Raw genomic sequence first — 17574 nt, 5'->3', positions numbered from 1 at the left:
AAGTTTGATACTAAAGTTAAAATCTAGACTAAGTTAGTTATAAACTGCTTATCATTAAAGGAACAGATTACTAGCAAAGGATTACTACACTGATCCTCACAACAATCTGGTAATCTTGGTTCGGAAACATCATTGTGGTTTTGATATACACTCTCAGGTATATCATTGTTTAGATGCAGTTTGCAAATACATAATTGTCATAAATTAAACTGGTACGCACCTCATTTATAGTACCTTTCCGTATATTAAACATAAATTTTACACTTATAATGTACCTTAATTTTATACCTATATAATGTACTTTATAATTAACTAGCTGATGCCCGCTGTGACGTTGTAAATTTTGAACTACTAACTAGCGTCTCGCTTTTAATAAAAATCTATTTTGTTCAAAGTATGTTGGTGCCACCTAGCATCAAGGTGCAGAACTACGCGTGGGTCGATGTTCAGAGTTCATTCGAGCCACAATAGATGGCGTTTGCTTCGTTGTCAATTGTCGTAAAAATAAAACAAAATAATTAAATAAAACCATAATATCATTTGTTTATTGTTAAGTCATTAACAAAACGGTTCTTATAATATATCCTTAGGTTCCACAAATATTCAAAAATGAATTGGCTTTATGATCAAACTAACTGAGAGCGGTCACACTCGGGTTGCGTCTGGCAACACCGATTGGTGAGATTTAGAATTTTTCTGGAGTCAACATGTGAAGACGAATTTTTTCGTTCCAGGAAAATCTCATTCTTTTTCGCCCATGGCTTCGCCTGGGAAAATACAATTGTTATAAATTTAGTCATCCTAACGTATTTCAATATTTCATCAGTTATGGTGAGTGAAAAAGCAAGTAATGTGGATTCGACAAAATGGCGGTTTGGTTAGAGAAAATCCTAATTTCATGATTTCCTTTCAGTTCCAGTTATTTTACTTTCCCAAATAAATGAGGAAAATGGGTTGTGGGAGGATTCCTGAAAACCATTGGTGGCCAGGAGTTCAATAGGTGAGTTGTGTTTGATCGGGAAAATTCCACGTGTCGAAATTTTCACACAGCACAAATTATAACCTTGTTTTTCTTTGTTGCAGGGATTATTTTGCGTTTTCGTTATTTTTCAGTATTTATTTCTTTTCGTTTCTTTTGCGTTTTGCAATTTACGTTTTACGGTTTTGCACATTCACGCTGGCAACTTAATTCCATGGATAAGACTTGGTGAAAATCTTTGTAATGAAACATTTCGGTTGTGAAGAATCAAGTTAAATCGAGTTTTGGGAGCTTGGCCGATGCCGTCCAGCTACCTTGCAGTCTTCGCACCTACAAGTAAGCAAATGTTTGTATCCTGGAACAGTTTAGTGAACCTTCTTAGTGTATGTGTACAGTAAGAACCCTGTCTTTACTACTGAGCTTTTATTTTGAAACAATTTTATGAATTTCACTGTGTCATTGTCTATTCCATGCCAATGGCATCTTAAATTTAAAACATAGATTTTATGTACTATCTACCTAAGGCATTCTAATGTATCTAAATTAAGTCTTGGCATTAAGCTAGAATAACTAAGCATTATTAGCCATCACTATGTATTAAGCGACCCCGGTAAAAGTTACATTAAAAACAATTTTGCCTAACATCTAGCAAATTTCATTTATAACACCTCATATACATTACAAGGGAGTCGACGGCTAGCTTCTATTCTTTACTAGGTAGATAGATCAAGTAAGTAAAATTTTTTTTTTTTTTTTTTCCTCTAATCTTTGTAAGGTGGTAGATTATTCCGTATCCGGGTATATTTCTATTCCGCCCAATTTACCACCCTTACACCGCGACTTCGTCCGCGTGGATTCAGGTTATAAAAAATCCCGGAGGAACTTTTCCGGGATAAAAAGTAGCCTATGTTACTTTCAAGGTCTTTAACTATACCCATGCAAAAATCACATCAATCCGTTGCTCCGTTGCGACGTGATTGAATGACGAACCAACAAAACAACAAACAAACATACTTTCGCATTTCAAATAAGGATAGTTTATAAAAAGTAGCCTATGTCACTCTCCCTCTAACCATACCCAAAAATATCAATCCGTTGCTTCGATGCGACATGATTGAAGGACAAACCAACAAAAAAAAATCAATCAACAAACAAACACACTTTCGCATTTATAATAACGGTAGTGATATATTTTTTATTCTATCTATATATTTTTGTTAAGTGCTTATTTTTATGATATTATTTTTTTATTAAATTATTTATTTTATTATCTCTATATCAATAAAGGTCTGCGTGGAATTTTCTATATGCTTCAAAAAATAATCAAAACTAATTATTAATTTAATTCAAAACTTCACTTGAAAAAATTATGCACTGAATTGAAAACCTCTTTTTGATATAATTAAATTAAATAGAACTTCTAGTATGATATTTTAATATAGTCACACCAAAAAAAAAAACCAAAATAATATATACCAATTGTATCAAAAACTTATCATCTGTTCAGTATTGATCGGATCTATGTTCATCAAACTGAGTCGATCGCGCTATGTATTGTTAAAAACAGTAATTTACACAAGCTTTGCATGTGTGCGTGAGACTGCGCCCGACAACAACACGTCCTCCCTCGAAGAGCGCTGAGCTCGGTATGCCAGTCGTACTGTCTGCTGCACCATTTTATGTGTAAATTTTAAGATACTTTGATAATTTTTTTCGGTCATATAAATAGTTTCTAGAATTCTATTTTTTTACAATTTACGCTAAGTGAATACTGAACTTTCGTGCTATATTTTTTACTATTAGTTAAATTGCGACAATTTAAAGATATCCGGGTTATTCTAACGCTTACATTTTCATAAATCGTGCGTACGGTTTTGATTTTTTTATCTACTAATTTTGTATACAACGTATAACAACTAAATCCAGGATTATAATTTTGAGAGTGTGTTCATAATATTGGTATTTTTTTAAAGTCGCTTTCTACAATTTTTTGTTATTAAATATGTGGCTGAAGTTTCACTCAAAAGCGTGAAATCAGTAAAACGTCTTCTGCAAGAATTAAGATTTGAATTATAATTTTTAATAAAATTAATGTTTTGTTACCGGTAGTCTATTAAGAAGGGATTGATCTATGATATTTTACCTTTTTTTTTATTAGAATCGTTATATCTGAAGCTTCAATAGTTCCCAAAAAATCGAAAATCGGGCATGCGGCCTCTTAACGACATCTTTTAATGTATAAAACGGGTATCGGCAAATAAAAACAAAAATTAATCGTGGTATGTACCCGTTTTATACATTAAATAAGTTGTAATTTAAAAAATTAAAAACATGAGTGCCCTGCCACAAAACTAACCAAAAAGTGAAAAAGTCACATACTCATACACATGCATATACAAAAGTCACACAGCCATAAAGTCGTAAAGCAGTCACAAATGAGTCACAAAGTCACATACACATACAAAAGTCACACAGCCGCCATATTGAACTTTTTCAAAAAATTTATAGCCAGTGTCATTCGGGAGGATGAAAGGATTATAATAATATCCTGTACATCCATATCTGTTCAGGCATTTAGAAATTATGGTGGAGTAAAGAAACTCACATACATATTATAATCTCGTACATACATGATACATGAACCCTGCAAACATTGCTCATTTTTTGAAAACACACCTACGAAAGTATAAGATTCTAGCATCGAAGTATTATGTGATCCATGGACACAGAGAATTCAACCTCAAGAGTACGCATATATCAAGGATCTGCATGAAAATAAAATCGTTAAATGTTGACGGGGGACAGGGGAGAATGCTTTGTTGTGATTGGTGGACTCAAAAGACGATCTTCGGAATGAAGGTACCGAACGGGTGTGAGCCGACTTTGTGCTAGGCAACCGCCTAAGCTTGGCGAACGGGGGTGTCCGGCTATTAAGCGTCTATAGGTGGTGGTCTGAGTCCATGAAGTACGAACATACTCTATGGACACAGATTACTGACTTTTTTACAAATGAAGGTAGGTAGGTACAGTACAGTTTAGTATATTGCACTCTTGCTACACTATTAATTCATAATAATGCATCTACATAATTGTTAGCAAAGGAACCCTGTACTGCGAATTTATTCGTCCGTCACGTAAATAAAATTCCAATAAGAAGTATTTTTTGTGGGAAAAATAAAACAAACCTATTCCAACAAGCAAGAACTCTATTTGAGTGAAACTGAGGCAAATATATTACAAAACCCACGCAAAAAGGGGACAAAAAGGATTGTTTGAAGTTCAGGCTCATAAGCTAATGAAAGTAAGAGGCGCGCACGCATTTGTATAACAAAATGCAGGTGTTACTGCAATTGTTTGGTTCCAAGGAGTCGAAAACACACGCTTCCTTTCAACATAGGAACAATACGCCAGCGATTCCGTTGTTTGTTTTCAAAACAATGAAAAGAATACGTACGAATTTGCACACGCTGCGAGCTAAAGCATTGAATTTCACGGAGGGTCGGTTCCAACTTCCAATATTGCACGGTAATAATAACTAATAAGTTAAACATGTAGTTACGACTACAAGTGTAGTAATCAGCCCTTTGTTGCTTTAGCTTGGGTTTACAGCTTATATAGTAGGTAGTAGGTCTAGGTAGGTAACTACCTACGTTCAAAATAAGACTTTTTCTCAAACATGCTTGGAAATTTGAGCATTATTTTGACAACCTTCTTCGAGATAAATCGAAATTGCTGTACTGGCAAAAGTTGTATAAAAATCAATTTCTCTCGTGGTTTAGCGGCCAAATAAATTACATACAATTTTACTTAGTAAATTCATTTCTGTCGTGGAATTGAAAATGGAACGAACGACTCCGAAACATGGCAACCAAGGAGGTAACATCTACATTCTACATATGTTCGTCCATCAGTGCCTCTTTTGCTGGCCGCTGCAGTAATGTACTATTTGAACCTTTAAGGTATGACTCCCAACCACGCTGCACGCAGCAGCGCTGCCGCAATAGTGCTGTCACCAACTGTCACAGTCCTGTCGCGGCACTACTGATCCCCATACAATCTCTATAAGCTTATATGACATTACATTCCGAGCTAGGCAGCAATGTCGCGGCAGCGCTGCTGCGTGCAGCGTGATTCGGAATCATACCTTTAGTATCGCGATCTACGAGTAGGAGAGTACATTGAGCGTGTATTTCAGTGGATTGGTTATCTCGAAATTAATCTCACTACGTTGGTTTGGTGATATATTATGCTCTAAAATATCCCTTCCATTTACGTTGGAAACAAATTTTTCGTAACCTGATGCAGCTACGAAATAAGATTAATTATTCGACTTTTCCTAACTGGTTATTAATGAAGAATATAGGTATATAATTCGTGGTTCATAACGGAACCACAATCTGGATATAGTGCTAAACATTTTGTGAAGCACAGAGTAACGTTGTGGTAGTACCATAGTTTTACGATCTATCGTAAAACTATGCCTGTTAGGGTACCAGAATAGATAAAAAGGAATCCTCCCTCCGAGTTCCGTCGCGTCTGGCCATCAGTCAACGCTTCTTATTTTAGTAACTTCTAATTTCTAAACTTCTAAACTTCTACAGTTTCAAATAATGTTTGCTCAACTTGCAATTGAAAGAATTTAAAAATATTTTTATCACTACAAAACAAACGGGAAAAGTAATTTTAGTGTTTGAGGCGATTGCCTCAAACACTAAAATTACTATTAATTAATTAAAGGGTGACCGATCAATTCACAAAAAACAAATAACAAAGTTTCATTCCACGAACAAATTCTGGCGAAATTATGAATCATTTTATCATCGATATACAACTTTTGGTTCTACAAATAATTCACTTGATAAAACAAATTACTTTTTGGTGAAATGATCATTAATTGTTATACGTTTTTTGTTAATCATTAACGACTCCTTAGTAATCTTAGGATTACCTATGTGGAACCCTCTTTGCGCGAGTTGACTCGCACTTGACCAGTTTTATTTAATTGGTCGTTGTATGGGGTTCCCCAAACGCCATTGAAGCGTCAACGTCCGCCTCACCCAAATGAATGACCCGCGAATAAAAGACTTCCGATCTAATTAGTTCCGGCCGAGGTCGCCCTACTCAGCACTCGGCACTCAGGAGGGCGATTTCGTAAAACCTGCATCAATCATTATTACAATCTCAATTGTGGTGATTGGCTGAATTTGTGCTATTCTTGTTGCAACAATGCATTGTAGCCAATAGTGAGCGAGGGTCAACCAATCAGAGGTGATTGCGATCGTGACATTGTAGCTGTCATTCTACCGCAATCGCGTAGCAGCACTATAGAAAACGTGCGTGTCACTAAATAATAAAAGCACTCGACATATTCCAGTTATTTTCTTGCTAATGCAATGCAAGCTATTGTTATTAGGGTTCCGTACCTGAAGGGTTCCAATAATACTGATCTTAGGTACTTTAGAACTATACCTAGCTACTTTAAAACTAGGTCACACAGTCGAGAGTACCGACCTCTACCTACTAAACGGATCACATGAACCATAAACATATCGCATTACTGACAAACTACGGGTAACTCAATCATAATATCACATTCAACTTCCATACTTCAAGTTTTACAAGCTATAAGTACTTACATTACAGGTATTTGATTAATACGTAGATACGAGTCTAGGCTCGCCGCACATGAGCCACTCGCGACAACCAAAAAACGCCGCAACCGATCTATTTCTAGTTTTCATACATTGTGGAGTCGCCGCACACGGTTGACGCTGGTGGTCACCACACGCCACAAAAACTAAGGGTTAAAAAAAGTAGCGGCCACCGACCGCAAGTGACTGTCGCGCGCGTCAGCCACCTTTGTAGCCGCTTCGAGCTTCAGGTGACGGCGTTTGTGACTGCGGCGTGTGGCTCGTGTGCGGTGAGACTAATAGGATACATTGGCACATTGCAACGGAACACATACTAGACGCGTTCCATATTTGTCACAGTGTATGTATAGCTCAGAGCTAGTGGAAAAAATGAAGCAGGCGAATAAAATATACTTAGTCGAAAGTTTGTAACTATGTACCTACCTATTAGCTGATGCTCGCGACTTCGTACGCGTGGATTTAGGTTTTTGAAAATCCCGTGGGAACTCTTTGATTTACCGGGATAAAAAGTAGCCTATGTCACTCTCCAGGTCGTAAACTATAGGTACCCATGCAAAAAATCACGTCAATCCGTTGCTCCGTTGCGACGTGATTGAAGGACAAACCAACAAACAAACACATAATATGGGTAGTGATTACCTATTTATTGATTTTAAGTCCATCGTGCAGATATTTTTGAATGCGAAGTCCTGCTGGCTTACATATATCAACGTACAGCCTAAACCGCAGCACCTAGAGACGTGAAATTTTGAGTGTGTGTTCTTTTTAAAGAGTAAACGTATCCACTAAGAAAGGGATTTTTCTAAATTCCACCCCTAAGTGGATTAAATGGGGGTTTGAAATTCATGTAGTTCACGATTTATGTAGTTGTGTAGTTACGAAGTCATAGCTAGTAAGTAGGCTATATTTCATTTCCAAAAAAATTAGAGATCCCTACGAAAATTGTAATAAGCTACCCGTGCGAAGCCGGGGCTGGTTGCAAGTCTAAATATATAGAAGGAAAAGGTGACTGACTGACTGACTGACTGATCTATCAACGCACAGCTCAAACTACTGGATGGATCGAGCTGAAATTTGGCATACAGATAGCTATTATGACGTAGGCATCCGCTAAGAAAGGATTTTTGAAAATTCTACCCCTAAGGGGGGTAAATAGGGGTTTGACATTTGTGTAGTCCACGCGGACGAAGTCGCGAATATAAGCTGGTTGTTTTATGTTTATACAAAACAATTTGCAAATCCACCCCAGTCCGAACTAAGCAGCTCTAGTTATACGAACGAGCTTTCATCGAAGTATATCCTCAAAATATCCCAGCAGCTCTTTGCACCAGTGCGTGCCGCTATGTAACGGCGATCAAGACAAGTTGCCGTCGAGACAGGTTGTTTGTAGATTGTACAGCCTCAGTTACTGTTGTTACCTTATCGCAGTTAGAGTAAACAATAGCGTGACTGTAATACGGGCGGATCTTAATGGGATTTAGTGTGCCAAGGTCGTATCTGCCATTCTGGTGGAAAAAGTAATGTTTATTTAGTAGTTCTATTATAAGTAACTAGCTGATGCCCGCGAATTAGGTTTTTTAAAAATCCCGTGGGTACTCTTTGATTTTCCGGGATAAAAAGTAGCCTATGTCACTGTTCAGATCTTTACCTATACCCATACAAAAAATCACGTCAATCCATTACACCGTTGCGACGTGGATTGGTTCTTAGATAGAACAGTAGCAGATTTTGAGGAAATGTCCATTGCTGAACCATGTTCAGCGAGATGTATTTTGTAAAGCTGAAAAATAAGGTCATTCTTCTGCGCTATTGGTAGCAGACGTATTAATTTAGATGTTTTCGGAAAAATGTCACAAAAGATAAAGTAACTTATATATCAAACACTTTCTCATAACAAGCACTTTCTCATAACGAGCTTGACGAGCTATCAGGCCAAGAATACTGGCTGTTTTTCCGCGCTGAACCGCCAGGTTGATGCTTGATCCTTTGAACGAAAAATGGACTAAGTACAATAAAATTACGTAAGTATCTTTATTTCTATCATTGCATCGTTACGCAACTAATATTATGAAATATTCTATAAGCCATTATATTATATTATAGCCATACTATAGCTATTATATTATATTGCATTATTATTACATCTATAAACCCATTTGCTGCAAACCTTATCTACTAGATGACCAGTAGAAAACTATGTGACTCCATATTATATGAATGATAAAATTATATAAACGATATTAAAATAACTGTCTATTATAAGCAAAAGTAGGTAATTCTAATGAATGTGATATTGGTTCATTGGATGAGGTAACTTCTAGCTTAGTAAAGGCATGGTCATATCAAACTCGACGAGAACTTCAGAAGAAGTCAGGAACGCGTGCTTGGTGTACGATTTGAAATACAATCGACGTCGGACGTGTCGCTGCAGAGCGCGACGGCAGCGGTGCTCAACATCGGAAACGTAGCTGCTTTATTACTGTTCCCTCTTATTAGGGCTGTTTTACACCGGAACAATAATATGCGACCATAAGGCACGCTACTATGAATAGACACCTTACTTTTAAGCAACATGCGGCAGTCTATTTTAGACCAAAACAACATGAAGGTACACTGTACAGTGATCATAAAACAAGCAGTGTAATCTGAAGTTGCAGGTCGTAGGCAAGAATTAAATTGTAAGGGTTACCTAATCATGACCTTTATAATTTTAATTAAAACCAGCTGGAATTTGGTTTTGTACAAAGCGTCTCGCTGTCATACCGCATACGCCTCGTGTATTGCAGGTACTTACTACTTGTTTTGCGGTGCTGTATAGAATACTGTATTGGACAACTAGTCAAATCACTCAATGTCGCACTGTGCTTGCTGCTCTGGAGTAAAACGGCCTTTTACTAGAAGCCGCACTGGCCACGTAACCGTTGCGCGTTGTGTGTGTCCAAGCCTTTAAAAATTGCAGCTGTCAATCAAATCAATCTGGATGAGAATAAGCCTCATTAAGTACAGTTGTAACGAAAAAGTAGCCATTACGTATTTAGATTGATAATTATTGTTAATAGATTTATGACGTACTAAAGTTTTAATTATTTTTTTTGTAAGGTGTCTAGACTCTAGTCCACTGGTACGATAAGTATCCAAGAAAGTCCGAAATAGCCATAGTAGGTAGGTAGGTACTAAATTACCGTATCATCTCTGATTCGGTGACATCTGAGTTCAGTATATCATGCCTTCTCATTCTGAGAATTTTGTGGATCTCGATCATTTTTCATTTTAATGGGAGTACCTAGCACATGCAGTACCTAGCACATGCAGTACCTAGCACATGCAGTACCTAGCACATGCAGTATCTAGCACATGCAGTACCTAGCACATGCAGTACCTAGCACATGCAGTACCTAGCACATGCAGTACCTAGCACATGCAGTACCTAGCACATGCAGTACCTAGCACTGAAAAGACATCCATCGGTGATGGAGAATGCAATAAGATTAGTTCATTCGATTTATTAGTTAATTCCTTGCTAGGATAAAAAAATGAACATTGGTTGAATATTTCTCAAATTGATGTACCGTTAATTCCGTTTGCGTTTTCCTTCGCCGGAGGTGGACTTTGTCGTAGGTAGGTATTAGGTACTCATTGTTGACGGTTGTGATCGCTTTTCATTAATCACTTAATGACAATGGTTTTCTTGGAATAATATCTAACGATGGAGGAGAGTCAACCATAAAATAAAGATATTCAGCCCTTCAGCCATTGTTTAACTGTTTAGACAGCAACAACCATTGACTTATATATTACTTCGTATGGACAAGTATGGATTGAACAAACAAAATGGCACCGACTCGTTGGTGCTATAGCACCAATGCAACCTCAGTGACGTCTGGATTTCAAACGGGTCGTTCATTAGTATCTAAGAGGTGGCGCAGATTTATTTGGTTTCTAAACCGTGAAAAATTTTGTTCGCTTGACCATATCTTATCATTTATATCGATGGCAACAACATTATATTTCATCAATAATTCGAACCATCATGCCACCTGTTTCGTCGTCACGGACGAAAGGATGCCCAACTGTTACCGTACCGAGACACGCAATTCGATGAACATTGTACTTATTATGAACTTGACTTTGAATAAACAAAAGAAGCATGTAGCTTTAGTATTGCCCAGTATTTTTCATTATTAGCACATTGATAACTACCTATATCTTAATATCAAGTCTACTTCCTATTATATCGTTAGCTGTACACAATAATAATATATTTGTACATTAATATATACTTTGTTTGCTATAGGTACTTATTCAAAATAATTATATTGAATACAAAATTGAAGTAGGTACAGTACGCGCGGCGAGAGTTTGGCTTTGACCGTTATTGCGCAGAAATCAGAAATTGGGTATCAACGGGCAATTAGTGGGGTGCGGGGCGGGTGTGTAGGCGCACGCGGTGCTCTGATTGGCGCTCCACTGCTCCAGTCGTTCCCTGCCTCTGTTTGTACAATCACGTTCACAAGTGAATTGCTATTTTCGTTAATTGTTTATTATATAAGAATCTGAATAGCACTGCTGCTAAGACTTTTTTTTAATGTTAACTTTTGTATTTAATAATTATTTTAAGTTTTCTTTTGTTTGTATGTACCAATTTTACATGTATCTTGGAATAAATAATTTTATTAAAAAACAATTATTTAGAATTTTCATCGCTGTCTCTGTAAACTTTAAAAGGAAATAAACATTTTATATAAGTAAAATAACTATCAATAGTTTTAATAAATGAAGAAGTTTATCTATTTCGTATTATTTTCTAGCATTATTACCACTGTACATGAATTTTGACCCACTCAAATATCCAACCTGGTACATAAAAAAGGAAAAGTATTGTGTGCGTGACAGTACCCATGCGCAGTAATCCCCTCCACCCGAAGGTCAAAGCCAAACTCTCGCCGCGCGATCTGTACCTACCATATACTATATATCTATTGTACAGAGTGCAAACGATAAATAAATATGCACAGAGAATAATTTTCTCGAAATATGATAGAATAGATTTGTGCTTTTGAATCGTCAAATCTTTCATTCTTACTACTAGTTCGGAATGCCGTCCCTACCGAGAAAAACCAATTAGAAACTCGGCGGTGTTTCTTTTCAAACGTTCAATTAACAATGGTATGATATAGGGTAATAAGAGAATGGTATATATTATATGGTAGGTATAATTTAGTTTTCTATAAAGGCAACTTAAATTTGCATTTACTTAAAGTTAGGTCATTTGACCATACTAGCTAGCAGAAATCAAAACAGTTTCAAGTTTTAAAATATCTAAGTACCTACCTACTTATTAAGAAAATTATCTTCTATGCACACTTATCGTTTTAACCCTGTAGGTATACTATATTGCAAAATACCTATATTATGTATTTCTATATGTTCTAGTTCTAAGTGCCTTATAAGCAAGACTTACGAATAACGGCTACATATAAGTAAGTGGCGACATACCGTTTAACATTCCACGTATTTACAAATAGCGCGCTTGCGTAAACCGCGGAAGTTTCGTCAATACAACCATACTAATATTATAAATGCGAAAGCGTGTTTGTCCGTCTGTCTGTTAGCTTTTCAATGCCATAGCCATCCATTCAACCGATTTTAAAAGACGGACAGACGGAGAGACAGACAGACGAAAGTGATCCTATAAGGGTTCCTTTTTCCTTTTGAGGTACGGAACCCTAAAAACTATTTAAATGCTGTCTTGATTATGTCGCACGTAACGAAATAGGTAACTTTTTACTTTTCGTATTTTATGAATAGCACGATAGTACGAGGTTTACACTTCGCAGGTTCAGCACAATTACTCGAGTCTGGTTCTTTATCTCAATAAACAAGAGCTAGCTAGTTATCTCTATTTGGCATGATTCAGGCTTACGTAAACACTACGACCACGGTAATGCCACGGTATACAGTATTGTAACTCGGCCGTATCTTTGAAATAAATACCTACAGCAGCGCGGTACGTAAACATGCGATAGGGCTGCCCGCCTCCGGCATTTTAATCACATTTGCTTACTTTGTGTTTAAATAATATGTACTTGTCAGATTAAATATGTAGGTACTTGAACTTATTTTTAGTGAAAAAATCGCGCGGTTATTAAAAAACAAAACACCGTCCGTTCGTCACTGCGGCACAATCGCGACTGGCTGCACCGCGAGCGCACCGCGAGATCGAGGCGCGTAGGCATAGCTCGCGTTTCGCCCGTTTGTATGAAGTTGGAATACTGCATAGATAACATTACCGTTCTACCACCGACCGCAAAGCTGAAAATGGTTTGTGTAAAGTGAGCGTCACAAATATGACGGAAATTCTATGCGACACGTTTGAAATTTGCTTGCAGTTACTATTTGTATACTTATACTTAAGTTTTGCTTCAAAATTAAGGTCTGCTTGATTTATCACTTTGGTCGCACCTTTAAGTAAACTACTTATGTTTATGATAAGTTTGGATTTTTGGAATCACGTGTTCACGTACTGGGTACAATAATCGTGCCAACTAAATACATAGGTAGGTCCCACGGTACGGCTATTTTTAAGATTTCGTACCTCAAAAGGAAAAACGGCACCCTTATAGGATCACTTTGTTGTCTGTCTGTCTGTCTGTTTGTTAAGAAACCTATAGGTTATTTCCCGTTGACCTGGCAGGGAGGTAGGTCTTATAGACAGACAGACATGAGGGGAAAAATCTAAAAACCGTGAATTTGTGGTTAAATCACAAGAAAAAAAAATTTTTTCATGAACAAATATTGCTGTTTTTAACTTTCAATGTAAGATTACTATACCAAGTGGGGTATCATATGAAAGAGCTTTACTTGTACATTCTAAAACAGATTTTTGTTTAGTTTTAGGCATAATAATCGTGCATAATGTCGATAAAATACGATTGTTACTACAATTTGTAACCTTCAGTGGGCGAGTCTGACTCGCACTTGGCCGGTTTTTTAAAAGAAAAGACCGTAGACACATTAACTTCGCACAAAAGCTACTTCTGAATAAAAACCACTCACGAGTGGTTCGAAAATAACATCCGAGAAAGTGGTATTTCGTAAATGAGTGGAGACAATTTTGTTTTCAGTTTTGGCTGTGGTCTTGCCGCTTTCAACTATTGGTATAAAACTGATATAGGAAACTCACACGATAATGCTTATCTAACGTTGTTTGTCGCATTAGTTGTGTACCCACACTTCAGTTTCAAGGAAACCTTACATTGGATCAATACTCAGGGATTCCTACAATTTCAAACCGCAAGGCTGACAATGTAACATGACTGACAATGTGAGATTAGTCGTAAATTGCTCAGGTAAATCACATAGTTTTGGGTGGAAATGATCTCATAGTTCTTTATTTTCTTCATATGGGCGTTGCCTGTCCTTTAATTAATATCTTGTATACTCAAAATATACCTACCTAGATTATAGAGATCAACTTTAATAGATGATGTTATTCAAGACTGCCGGTTGATAGCTAATAAATTTTCCACTAGTTAGTCATAAGCTAGACTATTATTTAGCCTTCATCCAGGGCGGCGCAACGCGGCGGCGCAAGACACAAGAGACCTATACTCAACTGTGAGCATCTAAATAGACGATGACGACTGCCCCCAAAACTTGTAATCTACCCTTATCCCAAAATATTAAGCATTGTCTGACTAGCTAGGGGTTTGGTGTAGTCCACACGGATGAAGTCGTGAGCCTACGACTTCGTCCGTGTGGACTACACCAAACCCCTATTTTATCCCCTTACGGGTTGAATTTTTAATTTTCAAGTATCCTTTCTTAGCGGATGTCTACGTCATAATAGCTATCTGCATGCCCAGCCCGATCCATCCAGTAGTTTGAGCTGTGCGCTGATAAATCAGTCAGTCAGTCACCTTTTCCTTTCATATATTTAGATACCGATTTTTATCCGTCAACTACTTGCGAATGACAGATCTTACGACGTCTTAACGCACACTGTCGAATGGTTATAATCCTTCTCTACACCAAAAATCAGGTCGAACATCGAAAATTTGTCATACATATTCTGCGCATACTCATCTTTCGTGGGAGCTAGAATACGAGTATGAAATGTCCTGTGCGCCATTTTTGCCGACATTTGCCGGACCTATAATTTTATTGATTGTTTGCGATAGGAGTAACCACGTTCACCAATAAAAATTCAAGTCATGCGTTACATTGTCGAACGTACAATTAATGCATATTTGACCCCACGACCCTGTTCCAGTGAAAGTCTACTGCGTTCTGATAGAACGAACGATTTTAATAATTCCCATCGCCATTGATCGATTATACGTTCTCTGGTTTTCAATAGGCATTGTTATGCTGGTCGCTATTAAACAGGTTTCGATATTGACGTACAATTATACAAACTATAGGTAAATCCATGAAAATTTTTATTCACATTTATTTTTAATTACGAAAAAGATCATTGTATAATTATGGCGAAACATTTAATTTGAAAATCTATTTAGATAATAATTTTTTATTTCGGTAATTGTATTGATTTGCAATTTTCATATTTAATTATTACTTTCATTGAAATAAAATGAATTGGAAACTTCCCCTATCAGGTATATTATTAAAAATGTCATAGGAAAAGCTGATCGACTGACTGACTGATCTATCAACGCACAGCTCAAACTACTAGACGGATCGGGCTGGAATTTGGCATGCAGATAGCTATAAGGACGCTAACGGGATAAAATAGGTGTTTGAAATTTGTGTAGTCCACGCGGACGAAGTCGTGGGAATAAGCTAGTTAAAAATAAATTTTAGGATATTAGGTTTGAAATGTAAAACATGCCATTTTCTATAACAAAAAATATTTACTTTTCAGGGTTAAAGCAGCTGAAGCGAATTTGAAGTTAAAAATAGGATGAAAACGGCGGGACACGAAATCCCGCAAGCGCGTTGAAGTCTTTTCTATGAAGTAAGAGATAAACCCATTTTTAGAGAATTTATTACGGACAAAAATGTGTTTGCAATAACAAAGTTATGTTTATGATATGATTTTGTTCCGTGTTAATTTCAAAAAGTGCAGTTTTTATAAATTTTTGGTTTTGCGTGTACTGCAGTTAGCGTAAAAAATAATTTTTGAATTGGCACCGCCAAAAATGTGGGGTTTTTCAAAGAAAAAGCTGTTTCAAAAAGAACACTACATAGGACCAAGCTTATTAGTTAGCTTCTTTTTTTGCCCTACGTAGCATTATTTTTATAAATATTAGTTTTTGCAAATTACAACGTTTTTGGCGATAACTCAAAAAACTTTTTTTGCACTAAACAGCTTTTCAGTTGTATGAGTCAGAGTTAAGTAACCCTCAGAACCTTGATACTTAATAGATTGTTTTGATATAGGCTTCAGTAACGAATAAACTCATTCGCCGCCTGTGAATGATACGGATAATGGAGCATGAGTGTTCGTGTTTGCGTTACTGTTTTGCATTTTATCAATCAGGAAACGCGACGAAACAATTACTCAAGCACAGCCGTGTATACCTCATACGGACAAAAATACCTGGCATGTCTATCGATCTAGACTGATTTGGACAAGGAGCATCTTTAACCGTAGTATTAGTGCATTTTTGAGAAAACATTCGGTATATTTGCACTGTGTCAACTGTCATGAAAAAAGTACGATTTTAGTCCTTAATGAATGACAGCTACAATGTCACGATCTCAATCATCACCTCATTGTACACCTACACCTTCGTGTTTTCTTCAATCTACGCGACATTGGCGAAGTGGCTCTACCAAAAGCCACTAAGCAAGAAACAACAACAAGGTGTCAAACTACCGCGGTAGGGCTCCCTGCGCGATTGCGGTAGAATGACAGCTACAATTTTCACGATCGCAATCACCTCTGATTGGTTGACGCTCGCTCACTATTAGCTATAACGCATTGTTGCAACAAGAATCGCACAAATTCAGCCAATCACAACAATTGAGATTGTAATAATGATTGATGCAGGTTTTTGACATGTTTTTCAGGTTTTTCAGACTTTTGACATGACAGTTAACACATACCTAGAGCCTCCTCAAAATGTATGTATGCTAAAGGAAAAACGCTCAGAGTTCATCCTAATATTCTCAAAGGTATTTGAAGTATGTCAATCCGCACTTGGCCAGCGTCTAAACTATGGCCTAAACCCCCTTCCCATCCTAAGATCCGTTCTCAGTAGTGGGTAGTGACGGGTTAAGATGATGAGTTCTTTATATATTTACCCACCATATTATTTTCTGGCATAATATCGTCCGAAAGATCTGTTAGTGATAAAAGATGAAAAAGAGCGAGAGAATCGAAACGTCCAGCAATATTATGCTCGACCATCTTTTGAAAGAATTTGATATTAAAATTATTTTAAAGTAGGTATCTACCTACCTATTGGTATAAATAAAGTAGATATAAAATGACCAATGTTGCGTATGTTTCTTTATTGAATACAATATGTTGCCAACCTTGACAATTGATTGCAAAAATTGACGTTTTACCTTCAATAAACACAATATTGATTATTTTGTATGAATCATTACAACATAATGCGTAAAAAATGACTTCTCACGCGCCATTTTAACTTTGTCTCAAATTTCATGTCAAACAAAAGTACAATTTCAGTCCATATTTTAATGATGAACCGTACTTTTGACATGACAGTTGACCCATAGAGTTAAAATGGCGCGTGAGAAGTCATTTTGTATGGACTATAATATAAATTACTTTTATTTTGAAGTATTAAATGTATTGTGAATAACGTTTATTAGAAAAAGTTGAGAATACTGAATAGCATCGATGTTGAATAGTCATAGAATAGGTAATTATGTTCAATAAATGTTATTATATTTTATTGTCTACTGTTAAGATTGCCTTTATGACGCTGTATTATGCAACTGTTTAATATT

At 36.7% G+C, this 17574-nt stretch overlaps 1 protein-coding gene across 2 annotated transcripts in view; it reads right to left on the bottom strand.

The window, feature by feature from the left end:
* ck (myosin-VIIa ck) overlaps positions 1 to 17574 on the bottom strand; it is a 46008-nt gene that overhangs the window by 27583 nt on the left and 851 nt on the right. The window lies entirely within an intron of this gene.

Source organism: Maniola hyperantus, chromosome 1 (assembly GCF_902806685.2).
Source record: "Maniola hyperantus chromosome 1, iAphHyp1.2, whole genome shotgun sequence".
Taxonomy (NCBI): Eukaryota; Metazoa; Arthropoda; class Insecta; order Lepidoptera; family Nymphalidae; genus Maniola; species Maniola hyperantus.
This window is presented reverse-complemented; position numbering and strand designations above follow the sequence as displayed.